Source organism: Prionailurus viverrinus, chromosome B3, assembly GCF_022837055.1.
Source record: "Prionailurus viverrinus isolate Anna chromosome B3, UM_Priviv_1.0, whole genome shotgun sequence".
NCBI classification, from domain to species: Eukaryota; Metazoa; Chordata; class Mammalia; order Carnivora; family Felidae; genus Prionailurus; species Prionailurus viverrinus.
In genome coordinates, this window is record NC_062566.1 from 68,363,745 (window position 1) to 68,385,590 (window position 21,846).

At 39.8% G+C, this 21,846-nt stretch overlaps 1 long non-coding RNA gene and 1 gene segment (V, D, J or C); one reads left to right on the forward strand and one right to left on the reverse strand.

Annotated features, from left to right (window-relative positions):
* The window catches only part of LOC125169097 (uncharacterized), a 38,324-nt gene extending 32,969 nt beyond the window's left edge, over nucleotides 1-5,355 (reverse strand). The window contains exon 1 of the long non-coding RNA XR_007153440.1: nucleotides 4,740-5,355. This is a non-coding gene — a long non-coding RNA (uncharacterized LOC125169097). The remainder of the gene's footprint in view (nucleotides 1-4,739) is intronic.
* LOC125169083 (T-cell receptor alpha chain C region-like) overlaps nucleotides 1-21,846 on the forward strand; it is a 780,232-nt gene that overhangs the window by 366,746 nt on the left and 391,640 nt on the right.

The window sequence follows — 21,846 nt, forward strand, 5'->3', positions numbered from 1 at the left end:
AGAGAAGCAGAAGGGGGGGTAGGTGACAAGTAGTATGTAATCAAGTTCAGTCTCAAAAAGCTATTGGGTCCCAAGTCCATCATTCACTAGCTCTGTCATATCAAGCAAGTTTCTGGGGTGGGAGGAGTAATAATTTCTCACAAGTTTCCTTGTGCCTTGCCACAAGGCAAGGATTAAGTAAGATCACATGGATGAAGTTCCTAGAACATGTTAAGTGTTCAGTAAATTTTATCTACTGTTTTTATTGGGCTATTTATTTACTATTTTTATTGTTAACCAAAAGTGGTCATTGCAAGTGAGTCTAGTTTCTTTAAATAAAATTGTGGGAGATGACCAACACGGCATGGAGGTTCCAAGATTTCTTTTTTTAGTTGGGTAGTGTGAGGGGCTGGAGGTGAGAATAGAGCAAAAAAGGTTATTTTTGCCAAATCTCACAGACTGGTTAGTGACCTGGAATCAGGGAAATAACATCTTATCATAGACATGATCTGTTGTTATAGTTGGCCCCAGGGCAGATAACATTGAATAAAATGGAAATTTTCTTTTGTCTAATGAAATGTAGTTACTTACATCACAACCAGAAGCCTAATCAGAAATATAGATAATCAGATAAGAGAGTGGACTTCAAAGAAAAGTGTTTGAAAACATGAACTGAGCAGGAAGGGAAACAGAAAAGAATGCATGGCTACCAGTATTATCATGAAATTCCATGTTGTAAAAATATCTATCTACCCCCATACAAGGATGGAGATCCTCATTGGTATTTTAATTTAAAATATTTTTTCTCTGGGGTGCCTGGTTGGCTCAGTTGGTTAAGCATCTGACTCTTGATTTTGGCTCAGGTCATGATCTCAAGGTTTGTGAGTTCAAGCTCCAAGTCGGGCTCTGCACTGGGGCAGTTTGGGATTCTCTCTCTCTTTCTCTCTCTCTCTGCCCTCCCCCCTCTCTTTTATACATGCGTGCATGCTCTCTCTCTCAAAATAAATAAATAAACTTTAAAAAATAAAATATATTTTTTTATTTGGGAAAGAAAACACAGGTATTATATTTTTTTAAAAAAATTTTTAATGTTTATTTTTGAGAGAGAGAGAGTGAGAGATACCACAAGCAGGAGATTGGCAGAGAGAGAGAGGAAGACACAGAATCTGAAACAGGCTCCAGGCTCTGAGCTGTCAGCACTGAACCTGATGCGGGGCTCGAACTCTGAACAGTGAGATCGTGACCTGAGCTGAAGTCGGATGCTCAACCGACTGAGCCAGGTATTATATATTTTTAATGTCAAACTAAATCTGAGAATAAATGTACATGGCCCCCAAATTTCTGGAGAATAACTGAACAGCTTTTTCAGGAGGAAAGCAGCTATCTTAAACACAACGAACAGCTCAACTTAGTCCGTGCAAGTGTGAGCAGGATATGATCTGACAACCTTTCCCTATCAAACCTGTTTTGATTTTTAAAAAAAATTTTTTTTTCAACGTTTATTTATTTTTGGGACAGAGAGAGACAGAGCACGAACGGGGGAGGGGCAGAGAGAGAGGGACACACAGAATCGGAAACAGGCTCCAGGCTCTGAGCCACCAGCCCAGAGCCTGACACGGGGCTCGAACTCAGGGACCGCGAGATCGTGACCTGGCTGAAGTCGGACGCTTAACCGACTGCGCCACCCAGGCGCCCCCTCAAACCTGTTTTGAAACAGCTGCAGTGTCCCTCTCCACCAATTCTAGGTGGAGCTTTACAAAAAACTGAATAAGAATGAATCCCAGGCTCTGAGCAGAAGATTCCTTTCCTAGAGATAGAGGTGCCAACATGACTCTTCTCAGCATATCATGGGCACTGGTGGCCTCTGTCTTCCTTGGTAGGGATAGTTGCTACGAGTGAAGCTGAGGACAGTTTAGGATTGAGGGGGGATTGGAGGTAGGGAGCAAAGGGGATGAACAATGGCTAACTATGACAGACATTCCTGGGAAAATAGAAGGAAAGAGAAAGGAACAAGAGTTTTTACTCCTTCTGCCTTGACTGAGGATTTAACTCATACCCTGGTAGCCAGCTCCCTTACAGATCAGTTCAGGGGATCAGCCTTGTTACCTTTTCCATCTACAGGATCTAGCATGTCCAAAAATGTCATTCAGTCCCAACCAACAACATCTAGGCAGGAGGGCAAGATTGTGAAACTAGACTGTTCATATGATGCCAGGGTTATATGTTATGTATTGTATTGGTGCAAAAGGCCTCCCGGAAGGGAGAGAATTTTCCTCATTCCCCAGCACACAGATACAGAAACCAGTGCAACACAGGGTCAATATTCTGTGAATTTCCAAAAAGCAGCTAAAACTATCAGGCTCATCACATTATTTTCATACTTGGAAGACTTCAACATATTTCTCTTGTCTCAGAGACGGCCTTACAAAAAGCCAGAACTCAACCTGTGGCAATTTCCTGTTCTTGTACTCCCAGGGAAGTCTCAAACTTTACCCAGACATGTGTTAGCAGCTGGCAGTTACAGTGTGTAAGATAAGATCCAGAAAGGAAGTTGTTAAATACATTCCAAGAAGTACTCTTTCACAGCTGGTTCGGGGACCACTCAGAACCATTTGCAAAAGTCACAGTCCTCAGATGTCATCGTATATCTATTTCTTCCCAGGGAGTATGGCATTTTTAAACTAAAGCAGCACATGAAGGACAGTATTTTAAAATTATATTTGATTATTCTAGATTTTATACCTGCTCAACTCAATCTTTTGGGGCAGATAGTTCTTTTTGAGTTCCTGGACTCAACTCCATTGTGGGGGTGGGAGGGACTTCCCGTGACACCAAGCAATTGGCCAGACACTAGCTGGGGGTCCTACAATTCAACTCAACTCTGACACTATCTGCCTGGAGACAGATCCCACTGGTTGAGGGCTCAGTCCCACAAGACTGCTCCCCACCACTTCAGATGCAGTTGAAAGTCCACGTTGTTACCTGAACTTCTGACCAACTTACTAGAGATGAGAGATTCCAACAACACCCTCCTTAGACTCCTGATGCCAGTTCCAAGTCCAGGTTGCTATCTGTACTTCTGACAGACTGGCTAAAGCAGAGGTACCCATGACCTCCTCCTCAGGTCTCATTAATTTGCTAGAGTGGTTCACAGAACTCAGAGAAATGTTATACTTACTAGATCACTGGTTTATTAGAAACGGACGTCAGGAACTCAGGAACAGCCAGATGGAAGAGGTGCAGAGGGCAAGGTATAGGGAAGGAGTGCGGAACGTCCATGCTCTCTCAGCCACTCTCCCAGCACCTCCCCGTGTTCACCAACCCAGAAGATCTCTGTACCCTGTCCTTTTGGGTTTTTACAAAGGCTTCATCACTCAGCTACGACTGATTAAATCATTGGCCATTGGCAGCCTCCAGCCCTCCTCCTCTCCCTGGAGTGTAGGGGGTGTGTACTGAAAGCTGCAATTGAATCACAAGGCTGGTCCCCAGCAGCAGTCCCCATCCTTAGGTTGCCTAAGCACTTTCCAAAAGTCACCTCATTAACATAAAAGACACCTTCAAAGCTCTTATCACAGGAAATTCCAAAGATTTTAAGAGCTCTGTGCCATGAATGGGGTTAAAGACCAAATACATATTTCTTATTATAAATCAGGGAAGACACTGAGGAAAAATAAGCACACAAAATAGAAATTTATATGCTGGGATGCCTTGAAGACCGACCAGAGAAACGGAACCTCAGCTAAGACTATGGACAGGACAGAAGCATACCACACTAAGTAGGATAGTAACCTATTCTGGACCAGACACGTTTTCTTACCTGTTTGGGCTGCATTTCATTCTAACCCTTGCCAACTTCAGTTTGGCTTACCATGCCCTTTGACTCCCATACTCCAAGTAGCTGGTCTGTTGAATGGAGTCCCCCTACAGTCACGTGGCCATCACAAGCTTTAATTAATCATCACTGAGTTAAAGGATGCATGTGATGAGGTACTACTATATACTCTAGGGTCTGCAGTTGAGTTTGTATCTACCTGACTTGTTCATGGAAAACGAAAAGTTAGATTGCAGATTCTAAATCACAGAAGGTTTTTTTTTTATTCAGTCACCTACTTCCCAATGGGTTTTTTGTTTTTGTTTTTTGTTTTGTTTTTTTGTCAAGTCCACAGGACTGGTCTTTCGATTCTGATGAGTCATTTTCCCCAAAATTCCTCCTAGGAATCCTCTGCTAAGGATAATGAAAAGACCCTATCTCACATGTCTGCAGGTCTGACACAGTGCCAAATCATTCACCTCCTTTCTTCTTCATGGTGTGCCCTGACCTAAGGCTTTGACAACTTATGAGAATCAAAAATGAAATACATCAAGTGTCAACTTTTTTGTGGTTATTACCTATTGCTGGACAATTTGGACATTCCTCCCCTGAAATTGTATCTTTGTGTACTGAAATTAGGATTGCTATGCTTGTTGAATACTTACTCCCATTGGTGTCATCAATTACTTGTTCATTCCGAGAATAAAAATTAGATTCTAGGTAAAACCATTCAGTTGTTTCTAATTGCTTTAAGAGAAGTGTCTGTGTCCAAGTTCCCTTATATATATTACAAAATATTCCTCCTCATGATCTTTGGAATCAAGACCAAGGTGAATAATAATAGAGAAGATGTTCCTTGGATATCTATACTATCCATAAGCTCATCTTCAGGACCTATTTTTAAAGGTCCCAGAAAGAGCCCATCTGGGCCAGAATAAACTATCATTACCTGATTCCTCGGCCTTGCAGTGTTTCTTTGGGATTTATTCTTCTTGGATCCAGATTTACTCCCATGATTCCCAATCATGGGAATCTAGCTGAAATCACAGAATCAGCAAAGATCCCTTCTGGGACTTGCCTGTTCCTTCTTCAGCAAAGATCCAATGAAGATTCTAGTTTCTACAAAATTCCTAAAAATAAAATATAAATAGGCTCATTTTCTTAAAGGGGGTTTAGCGATCAGTAGAAGTCAAAATACAACCAGCAGAAGGTAAACCAGCGCTGTCCTATTCTGATTGAATAGGAAGGAGATATTTCAATTATGAATTGTGACTTACAACGATCATATATTTTGCAGTGCTGCATTCCTGATGCCAATATTTCAATTTTAGGTGCACTGGAAGATGGACAGAGTTCCAATTTGTCATAAGATATATAAAGCATGAAAGAGTGTCATATCCACCCTACCATGTAAAACTAGATAAACAGCAAAATCATAACTTTGCTTTTACCTATTAGAGACCTGAATTCACAAGGAAACCAAGTAGGCCGGATTCCAAAGAGGAACAGGGTACTCCAAGGACGAGTAGGCATCTGGACTGGCACCACAGTAGCATACCATAGGTAAAACAGGTGCTGGCTGCCTTATAAGCAAGAAGAAATCAGCCACAAGACTGAGTGAGGGCTCTCATGACAATGTAGAACTGCAGCGAGTCACAGACTCAAGAGGAGTCTGTATTCACTGGTGGGACCATTTTCACAGATCTCCACCTTGTGCTCACAAAAATGACTGGGAGCAGAGAGGGTGACAGAGGGAGCCCCATCAGAGATGTTGGTCTGCACCATGTGATTGGCTGTGACAGCAGGAGGCAAAAGTCCCTTGCCTAAGAACCTTGCCCAGGTCAGTCTCGCACAGAAAGGAAAAGCCTGAGGCTGTTGGGCATGGGGATAAAGAGCAAATTCTGTCACATGTGTGTATACACGCCTATGCACGCGTGCGCGCACACACACACTCACACACACCCCTAGGGCACAGTTAAGATCCACTGCAACAGAGAGAATAGTCAAGGAAAAAGCCATCTACCTTTGTCGAAGGGGCAGGAAAACATTCTGAGCTGAAAATCCTATAACAGTTCCATTAATCATTCTGCTACCAACTGTAACTGAACAAGCATGAGTTCTCTCGTTGGTGAGTTAACAGATAGAGACCACACCGGCGGGGGGCGGGGGGGGGGGAGTCATCATACAAAGTAATCTTTATTTGCAGCAAATAAGGAGGTCACAGGGAATAATTTCCAAAGCATGACTCTCTGCATATTCACGAAGGGGCTTGACAAAGGAGAGTTCAGTATAGAATTGTGACAGAAGCCATCCTAAGACGGCAGAGTCCAGGTCCTAGTTGATTGAAGTCATGAAGGCCAGCAAGGGTCAGTATCTTCAATTCTCTGCTCCAGTTAGCCTGGTGTTTGAGGCTCAAAGGGGCTTAAATCCTGCAAAAATGATTCAAGAATGTGTGTTAGGTCAATCCTTACTTTTGAAAAGGCACTGGGAGTTTTACTACTGATTTACCATATCTGATATGTTGGGCTTTGTAGAGACTGCTAGTTTTTGCATTCCCTTTGTTTCCTTAAAATCTTTAACTACTGAGGTTTTTGCATTTCTTTGTAATTTCCAACATCTTTTCAGAAATTCTGCAAGCAGGATGCTTGGGCAAGTAGTCCTGTTGGGCATAAATCACAAAAATAGATGCGGGCCTGAAATGATTTCTCTTGTGTCTTGAAAGCTATGCTTCATCTTTCTTTTTCTGAGGACCCCCCTAACTCTGCTTACACAATGAGCAAGAGGCAGAACATTTTCCTACACAAGACGCATAGAGAAACATGTGGTGTTTGGCTGACACAGGAGCAGAGGCCCTAATGCTGAGAAAATCCAAGATCCAAGGACTAGGTACATGGATCAGTCTAAGACTGACACTGCACCAAGATAACAGAGGCTACCTACCCACACAGTAAGCCTAGCGAGCACTGAATAACAAACAGCCATCTCTTGTTGCGGGGAGCAAGAGCAAATACAGAAAGGGAGACATCTCACTAAGCAGGGACAACTTCAAGTTGAGTGTGGAGTTAAAAATTTGAAGTGGAGGGGCGCCTGGGTGGCGCAGTCGGTTAAGCATCCGACTTCAGCCAGGTCACGATCTCGCGGTCCGTGAGTTTGAGCCCCACGTCAGGCTCTGGGCTGATGGCTCAGAGCCTGGAGCCTGTTTCCGATTCTGTGTCTCCCTCTCTCTCTGCCCCTCCCCCGTTCATGCTCTGTCTCTCTCTGTCCCAAAAATAAATAAACGTTTAAAAAAAATTTTTTTTAAGTGGAGTACTCAAAAAGAAAGAGATTCCTTTTTAACATAACCACAAGAGTGTTCTTTTCTTTTTTTTTTTTTAAATATAATTTATTGTCAAGTTGGCTTCCATACAACACCCAATGCTCATCCCAACAGGTACCCTCCTCAATGCCCATCACCCATTTCCCCCTCTCCCCCACCACCCTCCCCCCATCAACCCTCAGTTTGTTCTCTGTATTTAAGAGTCTCTTATGGTTTGCCTTCCTCCCTCTCTGTAACTATTTTTTCCCCTTCCCTTCTCCCATGGTCTTCTGTTAAGTTTCTTGAGATCCCACAATAGTGTTCTTAAGTTTATATACATTAACAATAATTCAAGAAGCTGGATTTTCAATGGCTCATGAAACAATAAGATTGTTTCAGGAAAACTTTGGTACTTAGGTCAGGGCAGCCTTATTGTAGAACTCTAGATTTTCATGGCTTCTATTTTCTGCTCCTAGAGATGACGTGATTGGACGCTCCTGACAGAGATGTTAATTCATACACTTTTATTCGCTAGGTATAATTCTGAGGAAGTTGGCAAAAAAAAAAAAGGACGTTTCTTATTAACATATTTATCTAAGATTTGTCACAGATGCTGACACTGTGAGTCCAAGGGTTTCTGGAAGGATCCATCACAAGTCTGGGGAAGGAAAAGAGGGTCATTCTGGTTCTCAAGTTTCCTATAGACTCTAAAAATAAAATGCAAATTCTGAAAATTATCCAGTAACTCAGCTTCATTGCTTCAACAGGGGTGAGTGGCCAAAAAAAAGGATGTGGGGCAGAGTCGATCAATTCTGAATGTCTGGGAGAGAAAAACAGCTGTTATCAAGTACAGTTATACTGACAGGGCTTTGAATTATTTCCTTGGTACAGGAAGGAAGCAGAGAAAGACTCTACATTTCTAACAGACTCATTCAAATGTGGATAGAAAACAGGACAGGGGATTCACAGTACTGTTGAAAAAAAAAGTTGAATGTGCCTTCTTGCATATCACAGCCACCCAGTCAGGAAACTCAGCCTTGGATTTCTGTTTAGTAGTTATATAGAACTCTTCAGGCACCTGCAGCCTGTAGCTGGGGACCCAGCCACATTCTTTGTCCTCGAGCAGGTTTGGGATTGAATGGCTTGCCATAATGTGTTTATTTCCAATTTGAAATGAATGCAGAGATCTCATCATTGTGATTATTAAAAATTCCGTTTTCAATAACTCAAGATGAGCTACTACAATTTGTACTAGCTCCAATATATTATATTTCTAGAGAAATAGTGGTGTTTTTAAGTCAATAAATAAATTGTAAGGATAACCTCATTGGGGTATTTAAGTTACTTTCACTGAAATCTTACATGGTTCATAATGTGCCAAAGAGATCTAAAACTCTTCTGGGTGACAATGTGGAAGGCCTTCAGAAAAAAAATATTGCCTTAAATAATTATGATAAAATTAACACATGCTCATTATGGACACTTTTGAGAGTATAGAAAATGTGATAGAAAAGTTAAAGTCATTTAAAATTCCGCTGCCCAAAGATAACCATTTACTATAAATATTTTTACTCTAGATGATCCATCTGCATATGCCTCCGTATCAGTCTAACATATAAAATATACTTTTCATGTAACATCTATGGCCATTCTCCTTTGTACAATCCATCTTCAAAGTATTGGGTGTTCGTTATAAAAGATGCAATTAAAGGAGCAATCAGAAAAATTCCAGCAAAACTTTTTCACATTGCAACTATTCTACATTCAACAAATATTTACTGTCTGCTGTGTGTCAGACACTGTTTTTGAGTAGGATAAACAGGAAGAGATAGCAACATGTAACTCTGCCTCTCTCCTCTGCTCACCAGAAATAACTGGGAAAGTTTTTAAGGAATGTCTATACTCAGGGTTCAATTGATACTACTCATGAGTTTTGAGATTTTGCCCAAACATACCACCGATTTCTTTCATTCCTCATAGGTCTATATATACATCAGCAATGGTATGAAATTTTTCCATTTTTCCCAATGCTCCTTTATGAAAGGAAAGTAATAACTATTTTAAACAAATGATTCAAATTAGAGGGGAAGACACGTCACCAACTCCTTTATAAGGCAAAAGAAAATAATATTTATAAAGGAAAGCTAAGAGTAGTGAAAATATTTGTAATACAAATTACTTTTGGATTTGTGAATAGGAAATAAAAACACAAGGTAGAAAATAAAAATTATATAAAAGGAAATATAGTGAAAATATGTATAGTATATTTGGGAAAGTAACATTCCCTGTCACCTTTATCTCCACCAACCCTAGCAGTCTAGGAAAACCCTATTAAAATTAAATTTTTCCTTGCGTTATTTGTCTTTTTATCCTTAAGTTGTTCTTTATATATTCCAGATACTCAACCCTAAACAGATATATGATTTCCAGATAGTTTCTCCCATTCTGGGGGTTCTCTTTTTTACCTTCTTGATAGTATCTTTTGAAGTAGAAGAGATTTTAATTTTGATGAAGTCTAATCTATTTTTTCTTTAGTTACTTGTGTTTTGATGTCATATTTTAAAACCATTGCCCGATTCAAGGTCACAAAGATCTACATCTATGTTTTTTTCTAAGAGTTTTATGGTTTTAGTTTGCACATTGAGGTCATTGATCCATTTCAAGTTAATTTTTTAGTACGGTGGGAGGCAGAGATAACAGTTTCATTCTGTTGCATATGGATAACAAGACAGTGGGAGTCCCTAGCCAAAAGAAAGCTGAGGAGCTATACCAATATCAGATAAAGTAGACATTAAACCAGGAATTATTAGAGATATAGAGCAACTCTTCAAAATGATTAAGTGCACAATCTACCAAGAAGATAGAACAATTCTATTTTTATATGCACCTAATAGCATGGCTTCAAAATATATCAAACATAAATCAGTAGAATTAAACCAGTAGAATTTGTTGATGTAAAAATCAACAAAAAAATATACAACCACAGTGGCAGGCATTAACACACATGTCTCAGTAGAAATGTAGAGAAAATATGACCAACACAATTAATATTCTTTACCTACTTTACATATCTCAGAACACTTTAACCTCAAACAACAGAATATATATTCTTTTCAAATGCTCACAGAATACTGATCAAAGTTGACAATATTCAGGATCTTAAAGCAAGACTTAATCAGTTGCAAAGGATTTAAATCATTCAGAATATAGTCTCTGATCACAATAATATTAAGTGAGAATTCAATAACAAAAAGATAATTAAACTTCATTTTTGTACCTTGCTGGATAGAATAGCCATTTTTCAAGTGTATTGCTACAGAAGAACATCAAGGCAAAGCAGAGGTTTGCGGTGGGATAGATTTTCAGTCTCTGCATACAGCAGTGGGACATCCCACTTGTGAACCTTACTTCCTATTTGGGGACAGAAACATCTTATAGCCCCAGGAACCCTACACTCAGAGACTCAGATAAGAGCTGGTCTCTGGACTGGAGTGAGACAAAGAGAAATTTCAACCAGAAGAATTTCTATCATGCTCTGCCCTGGCCTGCTGTGGGCATTCCTGGCCTCCTTTGGCTTCAGTAAGAGTGGCCGTAAACATGAGGCCTCAGCTGCCTCTTCTAGTTCGAGAATGGGACTCTGCAAGCTGTAACAAACAGGGATATTAAGAGGGAAGAGAGATGATGGGGAAATGAAATGCTATGTGGTTCTTTTCTTTCTCCTTGTGTCGTAGATTAATCCAGTCCTCATGACCCATCTGAGACATTTCAGAGAACCAAACTTTCTTTTTCCATAGGATCCGGCATGGCTGAGAAAGTGATCCAAATGCAGAATATGGTAATAATTCAGGAAGGAAAAGCTGCCACCATGGAGTGCAAGTATGAAACCAGTTGGAGTAATTACTATACTTTGTATTGGTACAAACAACCTCCCAGTGGAAGGATGCATTTCCTCATTTACCAGGATGAAAACAAGCCAAATGCAAAGCAGGGTCGCCTCTCCATGAACTTTCAAAAGACAGAAAAATCCATCGCTCTCACCATCTCTCTCGTACAACTGGCAGACTCGGCGGTGTATTTCTGTGCTCTCAGTAGTTCCACGGTAATAAAAATAATAGTGGAAGATGAACAAAAACCTTGGAGCTCCACAAAGGCAGCCACCTGCTTAGAGGCTTAGGAAAAACCCATGAACCACTGACAGGAAGAAGGAAGGCACTGTGGTAGCCCAGTTGAGACTTTCTAATGTAAACTTCCTTTCTATTAAAAAAATGTTCTCCTAATTGAGCTCAGTGTATAAAACAATATTGTTCCCTGAGATTGCCAAGTATTACATTTGTATCTTGGGTTAAAGTAAACCACCCAGTGCTTCTCTAATTGTCCCTAAACAGTTAGGCTTGTTAAAAAGGAAACAGAAGGCTCAAAATGGAGTCACTCGTGCTAAACCCCACATCAGTAAACCAAGACTTAATCCCTAACCTAACTGTAGTTCCAACCTTCCAGGAATGTAAACTTTAACCAGTTAACATGGAATTACCTAGTCAGCATTAGTGAGATAACCTGCCAGATAGATCCCCTCTGTTCCCCTTAGAAAAGCGACTTGCCTAAAACAATGCATTATTGGCTAATAGTTTCCTTTTTCTGCCCCCTTTTCACCAAATCCTATGCTAAACAACAAACAATGTGGGCTTTGGGAACTGCCTTCAAACACAGGAAGAAGAAAGTACTAAGGAAAGTGAAAAGAATTTGGTTGAGAGTGAGTTTTACAACTACTTTTGGGAGAAAAAACCTAACAGAAATAGTTCTAAAATCCCTGAGTGACTGAAAATAATTCAGTCTTTCATCTCAGAGTATTGTGGTAGGAAGGTCTTCACTGAGTCTTCCACTAGAGGGAGGTATCATAGACAAGGTATTTATCTTTAGACCTAAAACACAAACCTTGAAAGACTGTGGACAGACTTGGTTCCTAGTTCTAAGTAAAGAAGTTCATACACACGGTCACAAGAGGGGGCTGTTACACCTGCAAACCAAAGCTCCTTCCAGACTGAGGGGGAGATTATCATTGAGTTGCGCAAAAATTTCACTTTCCTCCCCTGTCACCTTGCACTTCATAATCTCACGTGGAATGAGAACACAGCTTCAAGGACATAGGTAAACCTCTTACCCAATGCAGAGCAAAGAGCGGACCTCTCATGGGAAGAAAAGAGAGAGGTGATTAATAGTTTAATTTTTAATGGCCAAATATTGGCTCCTATAGTAAAGTGATAAGTTTAGTTATTAGAGCAGAGAAGGATGAAAAATTTTAACTTTATTCTATCCCATTTCTTTAATAACAACCATTTCTTTAGAATAAATAGGGAAACTCTTTTATGTTTATTTCCACCTCTTGTAAAATGGCTTCGTTTCAAATAATATCTTCTCATTCCTTCCTTCTTTTTAGCGGCCTCAATGCACACCACCACTAGGCTTGGAGATGAGAAAATATGTGTTGAAGATGGGCTCAGGTGGGATAGGAATAAGTACCATTCAAGTCATTGGTTTCTGTATCAAGACCAGAGGCATCCAACAACGTCTGTCTGGAAGAAGCTTAAAATATCATTTCAGGAGCCAACATGGAAGACCTGAATACCAGGCACCTTGGCTTTTTTTTTTTCACTTTGGCTTTTACACTGGATTCCAATTTTTTCTTTTCCTGTTAGAGTACGCACAGTAGTATCATACAACTGTGAAGTTATTTTTGTCATAAACTTGCAAATGTTTTCTTCCAATGTTATTGGATTTTTAGCTCAGCTTATGGTCATTTTTTTTTAACCAGAAAGAAGTTTCTAACTTTTGAAGTTAAATTGTTACTGCTCCTGAGATGTACTGTCTCTGGCTGAGCATACAGATAGGAATTCTCGTGTTCCTTATACAGTCCAGGGCTCAATATAGGTTTCTTGGATTAAAAAACAGGGCTCAATATAGGTTTCTTGGATTAAAAGACATTCATACCAGCTCAGCGGAACATCAAGTTATCAATTAGTGGTGGGTTTTGCCTTGTGCCACAAATGAGAGTTGGATAATCTCTTTCGGGATGATTTTGCTCATTCAGCTGCACTCAGACCTAGCCAATTTGAGTTTGAGCCTTGAAAAGGATCTTAGTGTAAGCCCTTTAAATTAGGCCTGGACATTGGGAAAATATCCTTGTTCTCTTTTAAATTTTTTTGTTTAATCCTAGGGGTGGGAGTAGACCCAATCAAGAGACTGCTCCGTGTTCACCTGATGCTTGTCTTGGAAACACCCAACTGGAAAGCTGCCTGGCAGAGGGCTGTGCTACTGGCTGCCTAGGTCTTGCTGGGACCTCCCCCAATGTAGGCTAAGATACAGATCCTGAGCTCTGCGACCTGGGACTCCAGTTTGCACTTGAACTATGAGATCACTGACGGGATTAGCTATTCTCCTAACTTTAGGTAAGTGATCTAGGTCTAATAAAGAGAACTTTCTCAGCTAAAGCAAAAGGCAGGCATCTGTTTCTTCTATTTCTACCACTATACTTACCAAATGACTGGCAAAATTTGCATTTATACACTTCTGTTCATCTATGTTTCTCTAGAGAGTGTCTCTGAGTATCATTGTGAGGAGCAAATCATACCCACTATTTACAGAAGACCTCCTGAGTCCCACAGCTCTCAGGCTGTAAGGAGTTTTGAGGTCCTTGAAACCAAGTGTCATGGAACACAGAAATTTATCTTTGGCCTTGTGGATCTGGAGGGATCAATAATACATGCCAGTAATATTTCTCTTGTCCTGTGTAGCACACACAAAAATGCTCAGGTTTTGGGACAAGGCCAAGAGGAGAGTTCTGGGAATGCTTGTGAACCTGACCTTAGAGGCACCCACAATTGACCACCCAGAGCTAATCTACTGTCTCTCAACCCCTCAGGTATTATGAGCGATGCTAAGACCACACAGCCAAATGCAATGGAGAGTACAGAAGAGGAACCTGTACGCCTGCCCTGCAACCACTCCACAATCAGTGGGAGTGAGTACATACATTGGTATCGACAGATTCCCCACCATGGGCCAGAGTATTTGATTCATGGTCTAAAAGACAATGTGACTAATGGAATGGCCTCTCTAACCATCGCAAAAGACAGAAAGTCCAGTACCTTGGTCCTGCCCCGGGTTACCCTGAGAGATGCCGCCGTGTACTACTGCATCGCCAGAGACACACACTGGGACAGATGGGGCCGCACCTGTACACTATCTGCCTGGCGGAGAAGGGAGGGGAAGGGGGGGAAGGGAAGCAGCAGCTGTCATCTCAAGAGGTCACTGCACAAGAATGAGCAGGAGCCCAGTAGAAGAGACGTAAAGAAGAAAAGGGGGAAGAGGTGAAGAGAAGATTGTAAGGAAGTCAAGGAAGAAAGAATAAAAGGATCAAAGAGGATGCAGAAGAAGGGCTTAGTTATTAAAGGGAAGGACTAAAACGCTTGCAAGGAAACGAAGAGACACAATTGTAAACCTGCCATAAAGGGAAAGGGAAATGAGAATTTGCCATAGCTCTTTGTTTTTTTTTTAATTTAATATATTTTTAATTAATTAATTAATTAATTTTAAATCCAAGTTAGTTAACATATAGTGTAATAATGGTTTCAGGAGTAGAATTTAGTGATTCATCACTTACATATAACACCCAGTGCTGCCATAGTTCTTTGTCTTCATCAAACGTTGCTTTCTATATAGGTCTCCCCAAAATAGGTGGGAACAACCATTGGGTTGTCTCACAGACTTTCTTCACTCAGATCGGAGGAGGCACCCAACCTCTGGATATCGCACCAATTAGTCCTTCCAACTTCTCAAAAATGCGAATGAATTTCAGAAACTGATTCATTTGCCCTTGAGAAAAATTTGGAATTTTCTTTGTTGCTTATCTGTACAACACACATCACCGGGATAGAGGCAATTTGGGGAAAGGGGTAACTATAGGACAAATATGTGGATATTTCATTTTTAGGTTTTATGCTAAGATATTATTATTACACAACACACACACACAAACACACACATCTTCTCTCATCGCAAAAGACTCAAGATATTATTACATAAGGACGTAGAGCAAAGCCTGAAAGTCCAACACTGACTCTCCCAATCTCCACTTCATTTCCTTCTCAGCTCCTATGATAACCCATTTTGACATCTTGGAGTATGTCTTGACAATCTCATCCCCTTTCATTTATAAGAGCGTTCATATAAATACCCAACTCCCTTATATAAGTTGGACTATACCATGTGTATTTTCCTGCAGCTTGGGTTTTTTTTTATGTAAAAATGTATTCTTGAGGGGCGCCTGGGTGGCTCACTTGGTTGAGTGTCCGACTTCGGCTCGGGTCATGACCTCACAGCTCGTGAGTTCGAGCCCCGCGTCGGGCTCTGTGCTGACAGCTCAGAGCCTGGAGTCTGTTTCAGATTCTGTGTCTCCCTCTCTCTGTGCCCCCGACCCACTCACATTCTGTCTCTCTCAAAAATAAATAAACATTAAAAAAATTTTTAAATGTATTTTTGAGATGTGCTCATAGACACACATGTGCCCACACAGACTTTCTAGCATGACTGCATAAAAATTTAATTAACCTGCCCACTTACTAATAATATTTAATTTTTTTTACTTCTCTTAGTTATCTTAACCAGAATCATAAATCAACAAATATATATACATATGATATATATACATATATATTTATATATGGATGATTTCTTAGAAGTGAAATTGCCAGTCAAAGGATATGCCTATTTTATATTTTTACAGATATTGAAAATTTGCCTTCCAAAATGGCTCTACCAGTCTACACTACAAAACACAGCATATGGGAAACCTATTTCCCTGCATTTTGGTTAACACTATTATCTATGTGTTTTAGAATTTAGACACCTTGCAAGTATTTTGTTGGTTTCATTTGCATTTGCTTGATGGTTCAACAACATAGGGTAGTTGAACAACTTAGCTTGTGTGTTTGCACTTTTATAGATTATCTTTTTCTTGTTTATTTGTAAAAATTCTTTTTAATAATATGAATTACTTTCCCTGTTATATATATTGCACAGACTTTCTCCAAATGTATTACATCTTTTAAGTTTGCTTATTCAATGATTATTGGGGATATTGTAATTTTTATACCATCAAATCTAAGCCTTCTAGGAAGACTTTACCTATCTCAAGTTGATAAATTGAAATTCTTACATTTTCTTCTAATCGAGAACATTCTTTTAATCCGTTTGAAGGAGGAACTTGTGAGCCCTGCTAGGGTTAGATATTTGACGAGGGGAGACAGGACTCTTGATCAAAATGATGGACTCCACAATTCTGCACTTTACACACACACACACACGTTGCAGTCCTAACCTCCAGTACTTCAATATATGACCTTATTGGGAAATAGGGTCTTTACAGAGATAATCAAGTTAAAATCAGATCATTATGGGTGGGCCCTAACCCAACATGACTTCTATCCTTATAAAAGAGAAAAATTTGGAGACAGACACACACAAGGCAAATACCTTGTAAACATGAAGGCAGAGATCAGAGTAATGAGTCTTCAAGCCCAGAAGAGAGGCATGGAACAGATCCTTCTCTCATGCCCCTCAGAAGGAAATAATCCGCTGACATCTTGACTTTAGACTTCTAGGCTCCAGGGCTGTGAAACAATTTATTTCTGTTTTTGGAGCTGTGCCGTTTGTGGTACTTTGTTCCAGCAGCCCTAGCACACGCTACATTGTTCAAATTCCTTCCAAGTGGGTGAGATCTAGGATAGGAACACTCCTGCCTCCCCATCAGTCAGCCAAGGTGCCCTTGCACACTTGTGCCTGTGATGTTCTTCACTCGAAGTGACACATCTATTTTATTCCTTTCCCTAAACTAGAAGCTGCTCAGGAAAATGCTTTCCTCAGAAGGCAAAATAAAGGCATTCCCACATAAACTCAGATTGAGAAAATCCATTGCTAACAGGGATCTGCTTAACAAGAAACACTACAGGAAAGTTTTCAAAACGAAATGAAATTATATTAGTACACTTGAAACTAATATAACACTGTATGTGAATTAGACTTCAATTAAGAAGAGAAGAAGGAAGGGAATGATATCAGATGGTAATTTTTAAAAATATAGTCTCAAAAAGAAATCACCCATCGTGGGGCTCAAACTCATGACCCCAAGACCAAGAATTGCATGCTCTATTGACTGAGCCAGCCAGGCACCCCTCAGATGGCAATTTGAATGCATCTAAAGAAATAAAACGCACAAGTAAAAGTAATTATAATTATACAAGTAAATATATAGAAAGGAAGTATACATATGTTTTTCTTTCATTTTCTTAATTGATTTAAAAGAAAATTGCAGGGGTGCCTGGGTGGCTCAGTCGGTTGAGTGTCCGACTTCGGCTCAGGTCATGATCTCACAGTTCGTGGGTTCGAGCCCCGCATCAGGCTCTGTGCTGACCGCTTGCTCAGAGCCTGGAGCCTGGAGCCTGCTTCTGTGTCTCCTACTCTCTCTGCCCCTCCCCCGTTCACACTTTGTCTCACTCTGTTTCTCAAAAATAAATAAATGTAAAAAAAAATTTTTGAAAAAAAAATAAAAGAAAATTGCATGAAACAATAAGTTTCAAACTGTATGGCATACTTATAGTTTATAAACTTATAATATATGTAATAATAACAAAAGAAGGGGCCAGGGAACGGAACCATTTGGGAGGAAAGAAAAGACATCAGACAATAATGCAAAACCACAGGAAGAACACTGCAAATAGTCAATATCTGGATTATTATAAAAGGTCCTTTAAATATGTTTTCTCCTTTCTCTTCCTAATTTTTAAAAAAGAAGATAGTAGAAAGTAAAAATTATAATGCACTATTGTTGGGCTTATAGCATACATAGACATGATATATATGACAGGAATAGCCCAAAGGAGGAGGGAAGAAATTGAGCTACCTTAGAGCAAAGTTTCTGTGTTTTATTGCAATTAAGTTAGCATTAATCTAAAAGCGATTGTAATAAATTAAGACGTACATTGCAGAAACTTCCGTTTTCAGTTTCCACATGGAGGGAGCTTGGAAGTCATCACTCCATTCTCATAACAAGTAAAAAGCTGAACAAACTGAAAAACTATCAACTCTTCTTGGTGAGGAGGCCACAGGCCAACGGGCCACACCCTAGACTGGAAAGACAGACAAATACTACAGGGATTCACTGTTTACTGGAGCAGAGATTCGCAAACAGAAATCACCTCAGGAGCCAAAGCCTGATAGGAAAACCTGAATTGTAATTCATGAATTGCTGGAGGCTCAGTGTGGACAAGTCTGAGAATTAAAAACTCCAGGAGGCCCCGGTAACAGGGTGTGTCCACAGTTTTGTGCAATAGATCTCCAAAGGTTTTCGAAAGTAAATTTCAGAGAAAAATCCCTTTCTGCTTCTGGCAGGTGGTGGCAGGAGGGGTGGGGGGGGGGTGGAGGGGGGACTGGCAAGGGCACTCTGTTCAAAAAAAAATTTTTAATGTTTATTTATTTTTTTGAGAGAGAGAGAGAGAGCACAGGAGCCAGTGCAAGCAGGGGAGGAGCAGAAAGAGAGGGAGACACAGAAGCAAAAGCAGACTCTAGGCTCTGAACTGTCAACACAGAGCCCAGTGCTGGGCTCAAACCCATAAACTGTGAGGACATGACCTGAGCCAAAGTCAGACCGTTAACTGACTGAGCCACCCAGGTGCTCTGCAAGCATCAAATCAGATACAGCAAGGATGCTGGAATTATCAGACCAAGAATTTAAAACAAGTATAATTTGCTAAAGAACTTAATGGATAGGGCCCCCCCCCCCCCCCCGGGTGGCTCAGTTGGTTGAGCATCCCATTTCAGCTCAGGTCATGATCTCACTGCTTGTGGGTTCAAGCCCTGCATTGGGCTCTGTGCTGACAGCTCAGAGCCTGGAGCCTGTTTTGGATTCTTTGTCTCCCTCTCTGCCCCTCTCCTACTCCTTCTCTGTCTCTCAAAAATAAATAAATGTTAAAAAAAAATTTTTTAATGAAAGAACTTAAAAAAAAAGAACTTAATGGATAAACTAGACTGCACGTAAGAACAGATGGGCAAGGTAAGCAGAGAGATGGAAAGCCTAAGAAAGAACCAAAAAAGGAATGCCAGAGAAGACAAACACTGTATCAGAAATGAAAAATGCCTTTGATGGACTTATTAGTAAATTGGACACAGCTGAGGAAAGACTCTCCGAGCTAGATGGTATATTAATAGAAGCCTTAAAAATTGAAGAGCAAAGAGAAAAAAGACTGAAAAAAAGGAACAGAATGTCCAACAACTGTGGCAACTACAAAGGTGTGACATACACATAATGGGAATGCCAAGGGTAGAAGAAAGAGAGAAAGGAACAGAAGAAAGATCCATGCAATGAATGAGACCAAAAGAAAAAAGAAAAGACAATCATATGCGCAAAGAAAAAGAAACTCCTGGTTTACAAACAACATAATTGTCTATGCAGTGAATCCTACAGAATCTGTGATTTCAAAAAGCTACTATAGGGGCTCCTGGATGACTAGGTCTTAGTTTCAGCTGAGGTGGTTATCTCATGGTTCGATTAGTGAGTTAGAGCCCTACATGTGGCTCTGTGCTGACAGTGCGAAGCCTGCTTGGGATTCTGTGTCTCCCTCTCTCTCTCTCTCTGCCCCTCCTCCTGCTTGTTCTCTCTCTCTCTCTCTCTCTCAAAAATAAATAAACATTAAAAAAATTAAAAAAAATTTTAAAGCTACTATATAGCTATCAGTGAGTTTGGCAAAGTTACGAGATACAGTCTCAAACTACCAATTGTACTGTGTTTCTATGTTTTAATAATAAACAATCAAAATTGAAATAAAATATAATACATATCATACAGTTTATAATGGCATCAACAAACTAAATTTAGCAGCCAATTTGACAAAAATGTGCTACACTTGTACACTGAAAGATATACAAAAATTTTGGAGGGAAACTTCAGAGCTAAATAAATGTAGAATTATTGTATTCATGGCTTGGAAGACCCATATTAAATGTTAATTCTCTCCAAATTGATTTACATATTCAATGTAATGCCAATCAAGATCCCAGCAGAAAGTTTTGTTGATATTGACAAAAGGATTGTAAGGTATGCATGAAAGTTAAAAGGGACTATGTTAGTAAAAATATTTTGAAAGCAATAGCAAATTTAAGGAACCAACACTACTAATATTATTGTTTTTATGAAAATACAATAATTGAGAAACTATGGGATCAATGTAAAGGTAGACAAATGTAACACTGGAACAGAATAAAAGGTCCAGAAATAGGCTCACACATATATGGCCCATTGATTTTCAGTAAAAGTACCATAACAAGTCAATGAGGAAAAAATAATCTTTTTAACAAATCATGCTTAATAGCTTAATAGCATGGTTGGATAGCCATATTCAAAAATATAAACCTTAACCCTTAGCTCACACAATATAAAAAATTGACTCCAAATAGATTAGAGAACAAAATGAGAGGGCTAAAACTGTGAACTCCTAGAATAAAACACCAGGGAAAATCTTAGATACTGTGGATTTGGCAAAAATCAATTAATTATGATGCAAAGGATACATGACATAAGATTTTAAAATCTACACAAGTGAAAAATAGAACTACCATATGATCTAGCAATCCCACTTCTGGGTATATGTACAGAGGAATTGAAGTCAGGATCTCAAAGATATCTGTATTCCCATGTTCATTGCAGCATTATTCACAATAGACAAGACACGGAAGTAACCTAAATGTCCATTAACAGATAAATGGATAAAGAAAATGTGGAGGCGCCTGGGTGGTTCAGTCAGTTAGGTGTCCGACTCTTGATCTCAGCTCAGGTCATGATCTCACAGTTTGTGAGTTCGAGCCTGCATCGGGTTCTGTGCTGACAGTACAGAGCCTGCTTGGGATTCTCTCTCTCTCCCTCTCTCCCGCCCATCCCCCACTCTTGCTCTCTCAAAATGAATAAATAAACTTAAAAAATGTGGTGTTTACATACAGTAGAATATAATTCAGCCTTTAAAACAGAAGAAAACCCTGCCACTTGTGACAAATGGATGAACCTGGAAGACATTATGCTAAATGAAATAAGCCAGACAGAGAAGAACAAACATTACATGATCCCCTTATATAACAAATCTAAAAATCATTGAATTCATAGAGGCAAAGGATAGAATAGTGGTTGCTATGGGCTGGAGGAAGCAGGAGTGGGGAGATGTTGGTCAAAGGACACAAGGTTTCAAATATGCAAGATAAATATGTCATAGAGATCTACTGCAGAGCACAGTGCCTATAGCTAACAATATTATATTGTATACTTTAAAATTTGCTAAGAGAGTAGACCTCTGTTTAGTGTTTCTATCACACAAAAAAATAAAAATTTAAAAATAGAGAGCAGGAGGAAACTTTTGTAGGTATGGATATATCTATGGCATTGATTGTAAGGATAGTTTCATGAATATAGATTTATCTCCAAACTCACCCAGTTGTATACATTAAACACATATAGCATTTTGTATGTCAATCATACCTCAATAAAGTGGGTTTAAAAAAATCAGTACCGTGGACTTCACAATATTAAAAATGTTTTCTCTTTAGGGATGCCCGGATGGCTTAGTTGGTTAAGCATCCAACTGTTGTTTTTGGCTCAGGCCATGCTCTCACGGTTCATGAGATTGAGCCCCACATTGGGTTCTGTGCTTAACAGTACAGAGTCGGC